The sequence below is a fragment of the Octopus sinensis genome, linkage group LG11 (genome assembly GCF_006345805.1).
Source record: "Octopus sinensis linkage group LG11, ASM634580v1, whole genome shotgun sequence".
Lineage (NCBI taxonomy): Eukaryota > Metazoa > Mollusca > Cephalopoda > Octopoda > Octopodidae > Octopus > Octopus sinensis.
In genome coordinates, this window is record NC_043007.1 from 32027236 (window position 1) to 32044735 (window position 17500).

A 17500-nucleotide genomic window follows, 5' to 3' on the forward strand; every position below is an offset into this window, starting at 1 on the left:
ACCTGCCATTACATTTTTAATCAACCAAATATGAACCATTTTATTGCACAATGCGTCTCCATCTTTCCTTTAACTTGAAAATACCCTCTTCCCAGAACTGAGGTGGTTTCATGGCAAAGAATTCATCAAGGTATCTTTTTACGTCATCCGAGGAATTGAAATTTTTACCATTAAGACTATTCTTCAGAGACCTGAATGAGTGGAAATCCGAAGGAGCAATATCTGGTGAATATGGAGGGTGGGGTAACACATCCCAGCCAAGCTGCAGCAATTTTTGTCTGGTTCCCAAAGCATCAAGTGCCAAAAATGAACTTTCTTATCTTCCATTTTAAAGGGTTACAAAATTAACACAGGTTATAGGAATAGAAACCTTCTTCCATGAAAAGATAGCTTAAACTGTGCTCTAAATGGAGGTGTAGTCAAATCCTATTTTATGGACCCAACCATGTTCTAAAATAAGTCAAAAGGTAAGCTACTATAAATCGGCACAAACTTTCCAGACAACCCAATAAAATTCTGTTAATGACATTGTCTTGAATATTAATGTAAATTCACATAATTTTCTACTAAACTGAATGTTAATACCAAAGTAGTTAATGGTGTTAGTAATACACTAGCACCTATAATTCATAATAATACAAATATCTGAATTTTTTAAAACCCAGCATCTCAAGCAAGCATAAAAAATAGGAATGACATAAGAGGATAAAAAATTTAGTTTGGAGATGGATCAAAAAGAAAATAATGACTAAGAAAATTTAACAACACAATACATAACTAGTTGCAATAGATTAAATTCTTAAAACTCATTAAACTATGTTTCTAAATTTGGTAACATCAGCTGCCAAGTTTATACACAAGTTTACAGTTAATATATTTTGTATTTCACATCTAGAATCTGAATCTGTAAATAGTTGGAGATTTATCAACTACACAGTCCAGATACTTAATACACACAGACAGCTGCCAGTGTAATTTCCTTTCCTGCCATAAACATTTTGAAAAACAAAGGAATATATAAATATCAAAGAGCTATTTCAGAACACAGTCCAATGAAACTTTCGGTTATAAATGTAAAAGAGAAATGCAGAAAGCAATTCATTTAGATCAGAATGATTTGAAAACTTTATTTTTAATCAATCAGGGAAAGTGCATCAAAAAAACATATACTGGCACCATTTGCGTGCATGTGGTTGCAGACCAGGTTTCTTTCTCTTTAATAAACAAAATGCAATACTAAGTGAATTAGCATACCAAAGACAAAAACAATTTAGATATATCCACAACCAATCTGTTGCAAAGCACATTTCACCTTTTATACACATGCAGGTCACTCTACAAACCGCATTCTCAAATTATTACTGATTTCTATTTTCCTACAGTCTGGCAAAAATTATTTTACAATTTATTATCTGAGAAAAATCTAGACTGCTTGTTTTGCTATTTTCAATCATTAATTTCTAGATTTAACTTTTAGATTTTAATAATTCTTATGATTTTGATTTTGAAAATAGGAAATGTACTATTTTGATATAAACACTCTGCTGAATACCAATTACTGCACTTGATGGCATAAAAGGTGCATATTAGACACACCCTAATTTCAGCAACACATATTCCAGGAAAAAGTTTTTCTTGAATTAAAGCATGTAATATAGGCCCAACTTCACATATAGGGCTTGTGGTGATATTTTTGAGACATGAAAATATAGAAATCAAAGTACATTGATACAAGAGGGACAAAAAGCCAACGCTTTATAACCTAAAATATTTTCCAGAGATACATTGCATAGCTTGGATGCAAGACGAAAATATTAAATTATAGCTCAACATATTTTAGACTCATACAGCTTGCAGTGAGGGCCTCCATTCATCAGTCATCAACTAAGAATTTCAGTTCCTTCTGGTAATATTGCTCTCTCTCTCTATCTCAGTCAGTGCCATGTAGCATTGATACTATCAGGAAATATCTAAGTGCTTTGGCAGTAGCACACTTCTCCCCCCCCCCTCATATTATGCAACTAACCAATGATTATTGTTTTAATATTTACAGAAGATTTCATTTTCAGTTTTGGCCGTTCTCTCAAATGCCTCTATCATATCCATGATGAAACCATTTCTGCTTCTCTCTGTAGGGCACAAACCACTGCTCTGCTTTTCCTCCCAAGCTCAACGATAAACCAGAGAGGAAATTATGCAATCACCCACAAACCTACACCATCTCACCTCCTCAACAGGATCTGCTGTACACTGCCATCCTCTTACCTTATGCACCTAGAGAAAGAGTTCCTCGTATTTCAAGCACTATTAGCTAAAAACTACACTACATCACTGCTTTGCACTTCTAGACAAGCCACGTCAGTCACTGAACTAATTTAGCTGAAAATAAGTTACTCTCTATCTTTCAAAAAAAATGAGGAAACAGTCACATATTTTTCCTATATCATTGCCAACATCACTCGGCTTGTATCCAGTATTTTTTCCCCTCATATCTTGATCCCATGGAATTTATTCTCCTAAAGCTTCTCAAGTCTTCTTCAGTTTGTATCTAAGGCGATGAAATGCTTAGCGGTATATCGTTACGTACTGAGTTCAAATTCCGCCGAGTTCAACTTTGCCTTTCATCCTTTCGAGGGTCGATAAATTAAGTACCAGTTACGCACTGGGGTCGATGTAATCGACTTTATCTGTTTGTCTGTCCTTGTTTGTCCCTTCTATGTTTAGCTCCTTGTGGGCAATAAAGAAATATAATATGATTGTTTCCTGCCACCGAATCAAAGTCGCCCGCATCCCCCAACCCACAGCATCCACCTGCACAGCACCACCACCCAACCAACCGATGCTGTCAGTTCATGCATGTATTTTTGATTCGTCATCACTTTCTTACCCTAAACCTTATTTGTACCTCTTGTAAAAATATAGCGTACGAAAAGAAAGAAAACCTTGGCAAAGGGCTTCTTTAGATCAACACAACAAAATTAAATATACACTTGCTTGATTTGCTTAGTTGACTTACTAAACAGATGGCAAAGATATTTTTGAGCTTCAGCACTGAGCAAAGTGCAAATGTGTTTTAGTAAAAGTTGAGTGACTTTTTACACAATATGACCCTGATCCTTAAGATAGTTTGATCTGAGAATCCCTCTCCGTATTGAACCAATTCAATCTAAAGATTCCTTCTTCAGCCAGCTTTCGTATATTTTCTTATTGTCATACAGTGCTACTATCAATTACATTATTTTCCTGTTTCCTCCACTCATGTTTGTTTTCCCCATCTGTTTTATTAACCTGCATTTTACACTCTTCATTTTCTCTCTCAATATATTCACAAATCTTGTTACTATTACCAGTTGTGTGTGACCAAATATACCTGCTCTAAAGCTTTACACTCTACATTTCACATACACCTTCCCACTTATTTATTATGTTTATTTTCTCTACATTAACTTTTCTTTTCACTGATGTTATTCTATGCCAGACGTGGTGACTATTATACAGTTCTCAATTAACACAGTCCATTACTTGATATCCATTTGTAGCTCCCACCTCTTCCCTTACATTTTCAAGGCTTGCAAAAATCACACACATCCCAGAAATTTCAAGTTTCATTTCTATTTAAGAAGCAATTAATCATCATCATCATCATCCTTTAACTCCGTTTTCCATGCTAGCATGGGTTGGACGGTTCGAGTCGGGTCTGGGAAGCCAGGAGGCAGCACCAGGCTCCAGTCTGATCTGGCAGTGTTTCTACAGCTGGATGCCCTTCCTAATGCCAACCACTCTGAGAGTGTAGTGGGTGCTTTTTACGTGCCACCGGCACAGTAAATATGTCATAATATATGGCATTTTTGATAAATTTTCCAAGTCTAAGACATATAGTTTCTTTCAGCTTTATCCAACATCTTATACATAAAAGAGTCTTGCTAAGCACAAACCATTTACAGTTGCAAAATAAAACACTGAAAGAATATTATTAATTCTTCAAACAAACCATCAAGTTGTCTATTTATTTAGCTTCAGGTCAACCCTGATCAATCAAACCTATAACCAAAAGCATTCCAGTTGTGGCCTCTTCATCATTTTAGGTAGGTAGGACTACACTATATAACGCACCCGTTCCGTCATGAAAGACGATAGGGTGTAATTTGAGGGTGTCTTGGCTGCTATTTCTAACAGGCTGAGCGACCACATAGACTTTTTTGCATCAACTTGAAATTACTAATTTTAAACAACAACTGTTATAGTGCTGATTCTTGATACTAGAACCAAGGGTTTTTACAAACATTTGAGGACCACACAATAACATGATCAAAGAAAGGGCTCTATATGCTTATTCTATACAAACAACTACATTTTCATCTTTATTACTATCAATCAAATTACTTTTACCAGTTATTTTTAAATTTCTGTCAATAGCTTCTTGATCTGTGTTACAGAGAAAAGCCTGTGGAAACCAGATTAAATTTGTAAAAGACAAAATCAATTCTTATTCCAAACTGCCTCATACAACATAGCTTAATGTGGCTTATGCTATTTTCTTTACGATATAGTTTTATAAATAAAGACCTTTCATTTAATAGAAACTGCACTGAAAATTGCCTCAGGACACTGACACTATAAATTAATATTATCAAAGCATTCTTTTGAGAGCTGTATTCCTTTAGCAAAACACATTCTCGGAGATCAAACCACTCACAAGTCCCAACATGATGTCTAATGATAACTTTTGGACAGGATTAATTTCATGTGGCTAATGACTCCACAAACTGTTGACTGTTAAGCATGGAAATTGAGCCAATCAAAGGAAAAGATGACCGACGCACAATGAATTACGTCTTTGTATCTTTTATTTGCTTTGGCCAATGGGCTGCGGCCATGCTGGAGCACTGCCTTGAAGTTTTTAGTCAAACACATCAATCCTAGTGCTTATTTTTTTAAAGTTTGGTACTTATTCTATGTGTCTTTTTGGCAAACTGTTAAGTTACAAGAATGTCAATAAACCAACTCTGGTTGTCAAGTGGTGGTGGTGGAGACAACTACAGACACATACACACTCGTGACAGGCTTCCATACAGTTTCTTATTTCTTTATTGCCCACAAGGGGCTAAACATAGAGGGGACAAACAAAAACAGACAAAGAGATTAAGTCAATTACATTGACCCCAGTGCGTAACTGGTACTTAATTTATTGACCCCGAAAGAATGAAAGGCAAAGTCGACCTCGGTGGAATCAGAACGTAATGGCAGATGAAATACCACTAAGCATTTCACCCAGCATGTTAACATTTCTGCCAGCTCACCGCCTTTCATACAGTTTCTGTCTACCTAATTCACTCACAAAGCATTAGTCAAACCATTGCTATAGTAAAAGACACTTGGCCAAGGTGATGTGTAATGGGCTTGAACCAGAAGCAGTGCGATTGCAAGCGAGCTTCTTAACCACACAGCCATACCTTATTTGTTTCTAAAATATATAATAAACTGTCATATTATGTTTTTGTATTCAGTCTGTATTTGGGACATCGTGATTTACTGAACTGGTTGCAAATGGCAACAAAAGAACTTTGATGAATGACCACACCAACTGACTGTTTAACCAACACGTTAAATAAACAATTGATTAGTTGGATATTTAATCAACTGACTAATAAAAAAAGAAATAGAATTGAAACTGTGCATATGTTATTATTATTATTATTATTATAATTGGTGAGCCAGCACAAAGTGGTGAACAGGTAGAATCGTTAGCATGCTGAGTATAATGCTTAGTGGCATTTCACCCATCACTAATGTTCCAAGTTGAAATTCCTCCAAGGTCGACTTTGTCTTTCATCTTTTCAGGGGTCGATAAATTAAGTACCAGTGAAACAAATTTCAGGCCTTGTACCTATACAGGTCTTCATCAACATACAACGGATCGAAATAAATAGTTCAGTTGAAATCTAATGGATTTAATTTCTTAGAAATTAACCCGTCTACAGATGATGTCAGCTAACAAATGCTTCCCTAGGTTTGGTTATCGACTGCCACTGTGTTGGAAGACTATCCTGTCACAGAGACATTGAAGCAACCTCATATTTGTTTATAAGACAACTGCTTGAGACTCCAAACTTTTGAATAACGCCAGTATAATGGTATAATACAGAATGCTGTGTGTGACTTTTACCTGAGAAAGCATCTTAAGAATGTAAGAATATAAAACAAAGCTATGTAGGCCTATAGGCCTACTTATGACCAGTCAGTTGGAACCAGTTGTGGTCATAGGCCAATGAAGGCCTGTAGTAGAAAGGATTATTATTATTATTATTGGCATCATGACTCTCCCAAGGCACAACAGAAATAAACTATCACTTTTTCTATTTTAAAAGTATTAGTTTAATTCTATCTCCAGTAAAGATATTCACCATAAAAATTTAACCATTCTTTTCTCTGCTGGTTGATTACATAAAGACAATCTCATCAATAGTTAAAACCACATAATACCATTTCTTTTATTCTTATCACACCATACTATGAAATTTAATTCTTCTATCATTTCTATAAAGTCCTCAATACGAACAGTGCGTGTGTGTGCCTGTGTGTGAATTCAAAGCATACAGATTTACTCGAATGGAGGTATGCTAATTTTTCCAAGAATTCAATTTATTTGAGAGAAATTTATATTTATTCAATCTATTAAAAACAGCAACTAGCAATGATAAATGCCCATTCAGTCAGTCTATTGTATCCAGAAAGCATGTTTATGGCTCTCAATAATTAAAAAGAATGTTGCAAAAATTATACCATTATTCTTCATTGTATTTTTTCTTGCTTTTTGATCGCCCCCTTTGTACATTTTCCCGTGTTAATTTTGTGATTATTTCCCCCCCAATCTGTTAATATTTTATTTCTGTTTGCTGTCTGTGTTGCATACAACTGGTTGCTATGAGCTATTAAATTCATCTATTAAATAGTGACTGGGAACTTTTCAGATCACTTCAGATCCTCATCATCGTTTAACATCCGTTTTCCATGCTAGCATGGGTTGGACGGTTTGACTGAGGTCTGGAGAGCCAGCAGCTGCACCAGGCTCCAATCTGATTTGGCAATGTTTCTACAGCTGGGTGCCCTTCCTAACGCCAACCACTCTGAGAGTGTAGTGGGTGCTTTTTACGTGCCACCAGCATAGGAGCCAGTCAGGTGGGCCTGGCATTGATCATGTTTGGATAGTGCTTTTCACGTGCCACTGGCACGGAGGGTACTGGCAACAGCCATGTTCGGATGGTGCTTTTTATGTGCCACTGGCACAGGAGCCAGTCAGGGGTTACTGCTATCAATCACATTTGGATAGTGCTTTTTGCATGCCACCGGCATAGGAGCCAGTCAGCAGGTATTGGCATCAATGCCAGAAATTTTTAAAACTACTTAGATGAAGATATGAATGTCAGTTCATTAAATAAAACTATGACTATCTAATTCTTTTAGTGGTTTCAATCATTGGATTGCAGCCTTTGAATAATTATACCAACCTTAGTACTTAGGTTGGTGTTTAATTTATCAATCAGTGTTTATTGAATGGCTAAGTTAACTCTTCACGTGGAGTTATCTTCCACTAAATAATAAATACTAAAGGGAATGTGCACCAATTCACTCAAAACCAACAGACACAAATTTAATAATATTAGAAATGATTCATACCAAATTGCAAGAATAGTTCATTATGTAAAGGACTTTTGGCAGACAGCTCAACAAGTATGAAAAAAATTCATATCAGGAGCAGTAATATAATGAAATATATTAGACTATATATATATATATATATACATATATATATAAATTCACAGAATGTTAACAAAATAAGTGGCTTTCATTAAATAGTATGTTCCGAAAACACAGTATCTTATAAACACAAACAAAACAAATGGAAAACACACACACACATGCAGAATGTTGCCAGATCCTCTTCATATTTTCAGTTTATTCCGTTTGTGCTTATCTATAATATATATATATTTTGTTGTACTTCGGGATGGTCTTTTCATTCATCATTATTTTTTTTGTTTGCCAAATAAATACACACACACACACTATATTTCTTTTTTTCTTCAATCATTTATTGTTGTAATTTTATTATTTTAATGTCTGTCCATTGTCTGGAAATATTTCATCACACGTCTGTGACCTCTTCAGCGACACTTTTTGTTTCAGAGTGTGATATATATATATAATCAAAATAAGCAACAAGTATATCTGCGGTAATTTGGTATGATCGTTTCATGCTACTTCATTTTATTTAGTCTAATAAAGGGGCATATAAGCCCTCAACGAAAAAAGGCTTTCTTATCAGCATGGGAAAGCCTTCTTTTTTCTGTCGAGGGCTTATATGCCCCTTTATTAGACTATTTTCCTTAGTCACTGCATGGTGATCGCCATAAGCATTAAGCTTATATAAAAATACCATTATTATTATTTACAGGATTGTAAAAACGGTGCCTTATAAAAAAACCATTTGCACTGAAAGCCTATATATATATATATATATATATATATATATATATATATATACTGTCAACAGAGATTAGTACATTTACATATTTGGGGGTTTTTTTTTATATTTCTACAGTCCCTTATATACCATATTTCGTTTAAATTTGTCCAACGCATGCTTCTGTTGCACAGAAAACTAGCAATTGCATTTACATCCAGTTTTTATTTTTTCAACTGGTTAGCAGTCTATGCAACTGTATTCAAGGACCATCTGCAGATGTGGTTCAAAGCAGACCAAATGTATGTAGGCTTGGTTGATGTCGTTTTGCTAGATTACCATACTTTTTGAGGGAAAAGAATGTGAGGAGGAGACTTGGAAATCTGATATGGCTATAAAAACTACTCTATGGTTGATCTCATCCTGACTTTAAGTTTAAGTTTGAAATGAGAGCACTTGACTTTTAAGTAGGTCAAAGTGTATTTTTTCAACCCTAGCCTGTGGCCCAACATCAAGTTCTTGTGTTTTTTACTTTGAATCATCCACAGGTATCTTCCATTGAATGGTTTATATATAATGTCTGTGCGTCACAAACATTCTTTAAATGTTTATTTTACACTTTAAATTCTATCACATCTAAACAAGTTTTTTCTCCACCCCCACCGCCCTCCACTCACTCAACTATCATTCTCAGCAGACTTGGTCATAAAGCTCACTTTGCAACTACGGGGTCTTGGGTTAAGTTCCACAGCGCAGCACCTTGGGCAAGTGTTTTCTACTACAGCTCCAGACTGACCAATGCTTTGTGAGTGGATTTGATGGACAGAAACTTCATGGAAGCCTATTAAGAGAGAGAGAGAGTGTGTGTGTGTGAGTGTGTGTTTGTAAACTCCAACCCAATGTTGGTTTGTTTATGTCCCCATAACTTAGCAGTTTGGAGATCGATAAAACATGTACAGACTTGAAAAGAAAAGGACTGGGGTTGATTTGTTCAACTAAACCCTGCAAGGTAGTGCTCCAGCATGGTCACAGTCCAAAGCCTGAAACAAGTAAAAGCTAAAAAAGAGATTCTCTGTCAAAGTGATACGGAAGTCACAACAATTTTTCCCCTGCAAAAGAGATACAAATACACAATTGAAAAGCTATTAAGAAGATCATTTCCTTACTTAGAGATTACAAAAGTATTGTTAACTTTTTCTCAGTTGATTGAATGGAATAGTCTTTGTTTGGTCCAGGTCAGCCATGACTGAACATAAATATAATCGAAAGCCTTCCAACCATGACTGTCTTTAGTCAGACTTCCTCATTTCTCTTTTCCAACTTTAGTAATTATGTATCTCCTCTACAGTAATACACTTGTTCTGGTCCCTCTATCCTACTTTAACTTCTTACTGCCTTGCATAAAAACCACTTCCTTCAATAGTATTTCCCCACCCCAGTTGAGGGCTTTGGGCTTGCGACTTATGGAACGACCTCACTGCTGCTGGTGCCACATGAAAAACTCTCAGTACCCTCAGTGAAGTGGTCAGCATCAGGAAGGGGATCCAGCCACGAAAACCACCCCAAATCAGACAGTGGAGCTTGGTGCAGTCCTTTGGCTTGTCAGCTCCAGACAAACTGTCCAACCCATGCCAGGATGGAAAAACAGACATCAAATGATGACGACCTGACCTTACACTTCCAAGGAGTTAGGGTGAAATCCGAGGGAAATTAGACTGCTATTTCTTGCATGCCAGCCAATCAAGTAGAGGTATTCTCGCTGGTTCAGAAATGGACAAATGGACTTGAAATTATTATTATTATTATTGTCATTATTATTATTCAGATAAAAATCAATAATGTTCCTATATTTAAATTTTATGTTACACAGAATAAACACTCAATCCATCCATATCACTAATAACAACCATAATTTGCTTTTGAAGTAAAAAACAAATTATAATGATGATAGTGATGATGACGATAATAATCATGGTAGCTGTAACAGAATAACAAGTGGCAAAACCAATTTGAATCAGCTTTAGTATCATACACTACTCCATTACACTATGACTCACAAACTTTACTCATGTGTGTTTCCACCTTTCCGATTGATTATTTGATACAGCACAAAGGTTCAAGCAAGCTAATGGATTCTTATATGAAAGCAACTACACTCGTAAACACAAGTCAAATCAACTCTCTTTATAATACGTCGGGAGATTGTCCATATCAAATATACATTCTCATGAATAATATCTATAAGATCCGAGTTACTACTTTAATAATGAATAACAGAGAAACATAATGGTACGGAGGAGACAAAGTTTGGTGATGGCACAAATATTGTATTAAACTATTTATTAGTGGTTTAAACAAAAAAAAAAAAAAAATACTGTTTAGTAGGTTTCGTCATTATTTTAATGTCCACTTTTGCATGATCGCATGGGTTCGATGGAAATTACTGAGGCAGATTTTCTATGTCCAGGTGCCTTTCCCATTGCCAACCTTTACTGTTATCAAAACAGGTGGTATTTACCTGCGGCCAGACATGCTCACACAAAATAGGAAAGACAATTAACACTGCTTGTATGACATTTGCTACTAGGAGGCAATGTCAAGACCAAGAGACACACACACACATACAAATGCTGAGACCCCCTTCGGTCATGACTGACCATGGGATTGTACCTAAAAAGTTACCCTCCCAGGCACAAGTCCAGGCAAGGCTGTTTATTGAAGACTCGCAGTCGCCCATGCATACCAGCCTCGCCTCTCCACGCCACCAGTGTTTTCCAAGGGAAAGGCAATGGCCCATACAGCTTGGCACCTGTGACGTCACAACTCATTTCTACAGCTGAGTGAACTGGAGCAACATGAAATAAAGTGTCTTGCTCAAGAACACAACATACAGCCTGATCTGGGAATTGAACTCACAACCTCACGATCGTAAGCTCAATGCCCTTAACCACTGAGTCATGTGCCTTCACACATATAAATACACACACATACACACAACGGTCTTTTTCCAAATCCATCTACCTAATTCACACACAATGCTTCAGTTGGCCCCGTGCAAAGAAGACATTCACCCAAGGGGCCACACAGTGAAACTAAATTCATAATCCTGTGGTCGGAAAGCAAACTTCTGCGTCTCTTCTATAATTGAAACATTTATCCCCATTACCAGAAAAGGGTAAACTGTACCAAGTGGGAATTTGGCAAACAAAAACTGTCAGTTTCCATAATCACCAAAAACACTAACAACATTTTAATAAGTCTAACTCTGAAGAAGAGTGCATATCAATCTGGTGCTTAGGTTAGAAATTGAACCCATAATGCTCAATATATTATTCATACATGAAACCAATTTAACCTTCATATACAGCAAAATATTTTTCTTATGTATATACATACACACACATGTACATAAGTATGTGTATGTATATATATGTATATATATATATATATATATATATGGGCCTGGTGCAGCCTTCTGGCTTCCCAGACCCCTGTTGAACCATCCAACCCATGCTAGCATGGAAAGCGGATGCTAAATGATGATGATGATATATATATATATACGGGGTTAGAATCCAAGCTGAATTCCATCCAATATGAAAATAGATGTGTGTGTGTGTGTGTATACACACACATTAAATCTTGTATAATATTTAAATGTCTATATCCCTTTGTATAAATACTTTTCTATATGCATAACATGGAACACACGCACACTTACATATATATATTCTGAAATATAACAGTCATAAAATATATATATATATATATATATATATATATATATATATATATTTTATGACTGTTATATTTCAGAATAAAATTTAGGAAATAAATTAAATCTGATCATAAATTTATGAATATAGATGCATGTACATATGTATATACATGTATATTACATAATTTTCTATGTGAAGCAAATTTGAATATTCTAACAAAAATCCATTATAATTGTTTCTATCTTTATATCTTACAAGTAAATAAATTTTTATTCTCTTCTTACATCCATTTCCTTTCCTAGTTTCATCTTTTTCTTTCTATTTTATTATCTTTTCTTCTCTATTCTTTTTCTCCCTCTGCCACTCTATATTCCTGATAAATTACAATATCTGTTTATAGCAAATTCTTCCCAATAAAAGCTTATAATTTTTAAAATCTTTGTCTGAAGAGTCAGTTTTGGAGATCCTCTACATGTTCTCTACATATATATAATTATGAATTTATATTATTATTGTTACTATAATGGTAATAATATTCATGGTGTAAGGCAGCAAGCTGGCAGAAACGCTAGCATTCTGGGCAAAGTGCTTAGCAGTATTTCGTCTGCCGTTATGTTCTGATTCCAAATTCTACCGAGGTCAACATTGCCTTTCATCCTTTCGGGGTCAATAAATTAAGTACCAGTTACGCACTGGGGTTGATGTAATCAACTTAATCCCTTTGTCTGTCCTTGTTTGCCCTTTCTATATTTAGCCCCTTGTGGGCAATAAAGAAATAAGAAATATTAGCATGCCAGGCAAAATGCTTAGCAGCATTTCATCTGTCTTTACGTTCTGAGTTCAAATTCCACCAAGGTCAACTTTGCCCGTCATCCTTTCAGGGTTAATAAACTAAGTACCAGTTGCGTACTGTAGTTGATCTAATTGACTGGTCCCCTCCCTAAAAATTTCGAGCATTATGCCTAGAGTAGAAAAGAATATTCATGGTGTACTTCCTATACTGTAATGAAACATATGTGTAACATGGAATTAAAAATATACCAAATTGGACAGTCTTTATGTATATGTGTGTGTGTGTGTGTGTATATATATATTGGACTAGTTTCGTAGCATGCCAACAAATGGCAGCACACTCAAGGTTGCATGTGCAGTGAGAGCTAGCAGTGACCTTAATGAGGTAGTATGCCGAGTGACATCGTTGTTTACTTTGCAAGTTGTGAAATTTGTGTTTTTGTGATCATGTGTATGCTGTAGTCTGTGATTTTGTCAAGGACAGGAACAAAGAGCCGCCATGAAATTTAGGAAGTCTGCTACAGAGACATTGAGCATGCTTTGGTAAGCTTATGACAATGAGGCAATGGACCATACACAATGTTTTGGATGGCACGAGCATGCCAAAAGTGGAAGAAAGTCCTTGGAAGCCGATGAGCAATCTGGAAGACCTGCCATAAGCGTCCCCTCCAGAAATGTGGTATTGTGCATTGAGAATTCATCCCCCCAGGGCCAGACCGTCAATCAAGAGTTCTACTGTGATGTTTTGAAGCATTTGAGGGGGGACATCTGGTGAAAGCAACCAGATCTGTGAGTGCACAGAATTGGATTCTTCCCGACAACAATGCACCCTGTCACCGAGCTCTCCTCACTCGTGAGTTTCTTGCCAAAAACATGGTATCATTTCCACACCCATCCTGTTTGCCAGATTTAGCACCTGCAGACTTCCATCTCTTCCCCAAGATGAAAAGGCAGCTCAAAGGTCACCATTTTAACACCATTGTCGAGATCCAGAGCAAATCACAGACGGTCCTCAACTTGCTTATGGAAAATGACTTGCAGGCCGGATTCCAAAAGCTACAGGAATGCTGGGACTGATGTATTGCTGTGGAAGGTGACTATTTCAAAGGAGATGATGTTAAAACTCAGGTAAATAAGCTATTTTTTATTAAACATAACGAGTCTGGGAACTTTTTGATACCACCTTGTATATAGTGTATATAATATGTGATTTATTGGAGTTACATGGAACTTGTATTGTTGCTAGGGACACTATAGGAACACAGTATGGCTGTGGTTAAGCTGTTAAGAGTTGGGGGCAACACTGTTGTGTTTCTGAGATTAGATATTACTAGAGTAGTATGCACTGTATGAACTCAAAACTTCTATCTATGCTTGCATTTCATTTAGCACAGTCTCCAATTACTTTTAGGTAACACACACACACACGTACCCTTTGATAGAATTTTATTCACTAATGCATTAACAAAAGGTTCATCTTTTATCTTTTACTTGTTTCAGTCATTGGACTGTGGCCATGCTGGAGCACTGGCTCAAAGAGTTTAGTTGAACAAATCACCCCTCTTTTTTTAAAAGTTAGGTACTTAATCTATTTCTTTTGCTGGACTACTAAGTTACAGGGACATAAACAAACCATCACTGATTGCCAAGCAGTAGTGGTGGTGGGAATAAAGACACAGACACATCATCATCGTTTAACGTCCGTTTTCCATGCTAGCATGGGTTGGACAGTTTGACCAGGGTCTGGGAAGCCAGAAGGCTGCACCAGGGTCCAATCTGATCTGGCAGTGTTTCTACAGCTGGATGCCCTTCCTAATGCCAACCACTCCATGAGTGTAGTGGGTGCTTTTACATGCCACCAGCACAGGGGCCAGGAGGCTGGCAATGTCCATGATAAATTGGTGCTTTTTACATGTCACTGGCACGGACGCCAGTCAAGGCGGCACTGGCATCGGCCACATTTGGATGGTGTTTTTTACATGCCACCGGCACGGGTATCACAACTACAATTTCCATTTGATTTTTGTTTTGATGTTGACGTATTTGACTCAATAGGTCTCCTGAAGCACAGCAGGTCACCCTATGATCCAAGGTAAGCCCAGCAGGCCGTCCTGCAAGCCATGAACTCACTTCATTTGCATATATGCAAATATGAGCTAAGAGAAATAACTCAAAGTGACCAATGGCATGTATACACACACATACACACTATGGGTTTCCACACAGTTTCCATCTATGAAATTCACTTGCAAAGCAATGGTCAGCACAGGGCTATAGTCGAAGACACTTGCCTAAGGTGCCACACAGTGGGACTAAACCCGAAACCACATGTTTGCCAAGCAAGCTTCTCAACCACAGAACCATGCCTGAGTCTACATCAAAATTCCAACAGTGTAAAATATCTCACCAGGGACACAGGGAAAAAAAAATGCCAGTAATAAAGATCAATGCAGAAAAACTACAGCACTTTATGTTACTCTAGATCAGATATTTTCAGCAACAAAAAAACAATATTACTTGTTAGTGTTATGCATAAAATTGATTTCTCGCACTAGCAACTAGACACCAATTTGTAAGACAAGCGCAGAGTTAATTAAATTAACCAGCCCAAAACAAACGAAATAGTTGGCTTAATGATCTCAAAAGGAAAGAACTAGAACTAAATACATGGCAGTGCTCCACTTTGCCAGCCATTCCACCCCACCAGCACACATATTATATATATATATACATATATATACATATGCACGAGAATCTGTGGTTTCACCCAAAATGGAGGTGAACACCATTCCGCCATGTGTTCAGCTTGAAAAAGTGTTAGGATATTAAGATAGCCTTAATACACAGACAAATTCTATCCACCAATGTTGAGCACTCGTTTTCATAATTCGATATTATATATATGTGTGTGTGTAGATACATATATATAAAGGTACATGGCTTAGTGGTTAGGTGTTTAGCTGACGATCTTAAGGTTGTGAGTTCAATTTCCAGTGATGCATTGTGTCCTTGAGCAAGACACTTTATTTCATGTTTATCCAGTCCACTCAGCTGGCAAAAATGTGTAGTACCTGTATTTCAAAGGAACAGCCTTGTCGCACTCTGTGTCATGCTGAATCTCCCTGAGAACTATGATAAGGGTACACGTGTCTGTGGAGTGCTCGGCCACTTGCATGTTAATTTCACGAGCAGGCTGTTCCATTGATTGTATCAGGTGGGACCCTCGTTGTCATAACCGATGGAGTGCTCCTATGTATGTATGTATGTATATATATATATATATATATATATATATATACATACATATATATAATCATTATTTAATGTTCACTTTTCTTTGCTGGCATGGATTGAACAGATTGTATCGAGGCAGATTTTCCTCCAGCCAGATACCCTTCATGGGCTTCCTTCTGTTTCCATATACCAAGTTCCCTCACAAGGTATTGGTCAGCCAGTGCTACAATAGAAGGTGCCATGCAGTGAGGTTGAACCCAAAAGCAGAGGGGTTAAGATTTAAACATATTAACCACACAGCCACACCTTTATTAGTCATTTTACATTTGTTTTCCATGTTGGCATGAATTGGACAAGCTGTCGCAGTCCAGGTCAGTATTTCTAATTTCCACCCTCCAAGACAGGTCAAACAATACCTTAGTAAATTTTAGTAACACTGTTTGGTTGCTTAGGATAGGAACAAAGGTTTTTGTTTTTGGTTGTTTTTTGTAGCAGAAGATGTATAGCCAACTGAATATTACTGGTATATTTTAATCACCAATAACAAGTCAATTTTGGCCACATTGTAATTCAGGAAACAGAGGAACAATGTAGAGATTTATAATACATAGCTTATGCCAGTTCTGCCAAATGTTCTAGTTTTTGGTAATTTTAAGATATAACCTCAGATAACTGCAACACTATTCACAGAGATTGGGGGAATATTTTTTACTATGAGAAGTGATAAGGTGAGAGAGAGAGAGGGGGGTAGAAAGATCTGTAGAAGTTATTATCAAAAGCAACTATTTCTAAACTGTTAATCAAGTTAGAACTTTCACTAAGATAAGGAACGGGAACCCCTGCCTTAACTTGTCTTGAGAAATGGAAAATTCATACGCAACAGAAATGAAACAGATGAAGAAAGCCATTAACAATTACAGAGATAAACTGAAAGTAATTGAGATTTGGTTTCCAGTTTTCTTAAAATTTTAATATAAGCATGACGGAGATTACTTAAACTGCACCAAAGCTTAGAGGAATGTTTCATATCCTTTTCATTTGTTATATTTAATTCAGTTGCTACATGACTAATAGCAAATCAATGCAAGTTCTGTTTCACACTTTTAATAAGATTTGCCTGTTCATTGTCATCTAGTTTAGATGGAGCCAAAAAGGTCTTAAGAAAAAAAGAAAAGAAAAAAGAAAAAAAACAGCTTGCTGAGCAAGCTGTAAGAACTAAAATAACTGCCGAATATCAAACTAAAAGCCTTACCTCATTTGGCCTTTCTCTTTCTAGACTTCGTTTGATTTC

At 36.5% G+C, this 17500-nt stretch overlaps 1 protein-coding gene across 4 annotated transcripts in view; it reads right to left on the reverse strand.

Moving 5' to 3' along the window:
- LOC115217521 (BTB/POZ domain-containing protein 7-like) overlaps positions 1–17500 on the reverse strand; it is a 94193-nt gene that overhangs the window by 70841 nt on the left and 5852 nt on the right. For 2 of the 4 annotated variants that reach the window (XM_036507321.1, XM_036507320.1), the window contains exon 1: positions 17462–17500. This exon is cut by the window's right edge and continues 103 nt beyond it. The exons of the other annotated variants lie outside the window; for them this stretch is intronic. The gene's annotated coding sequence lies outside the window, so the exon portion shown is untranslated. The remainder of the gene's footprint in view (positions 1–17461) is intronic. 4 annotated transcript variants of the gene reach the window in all.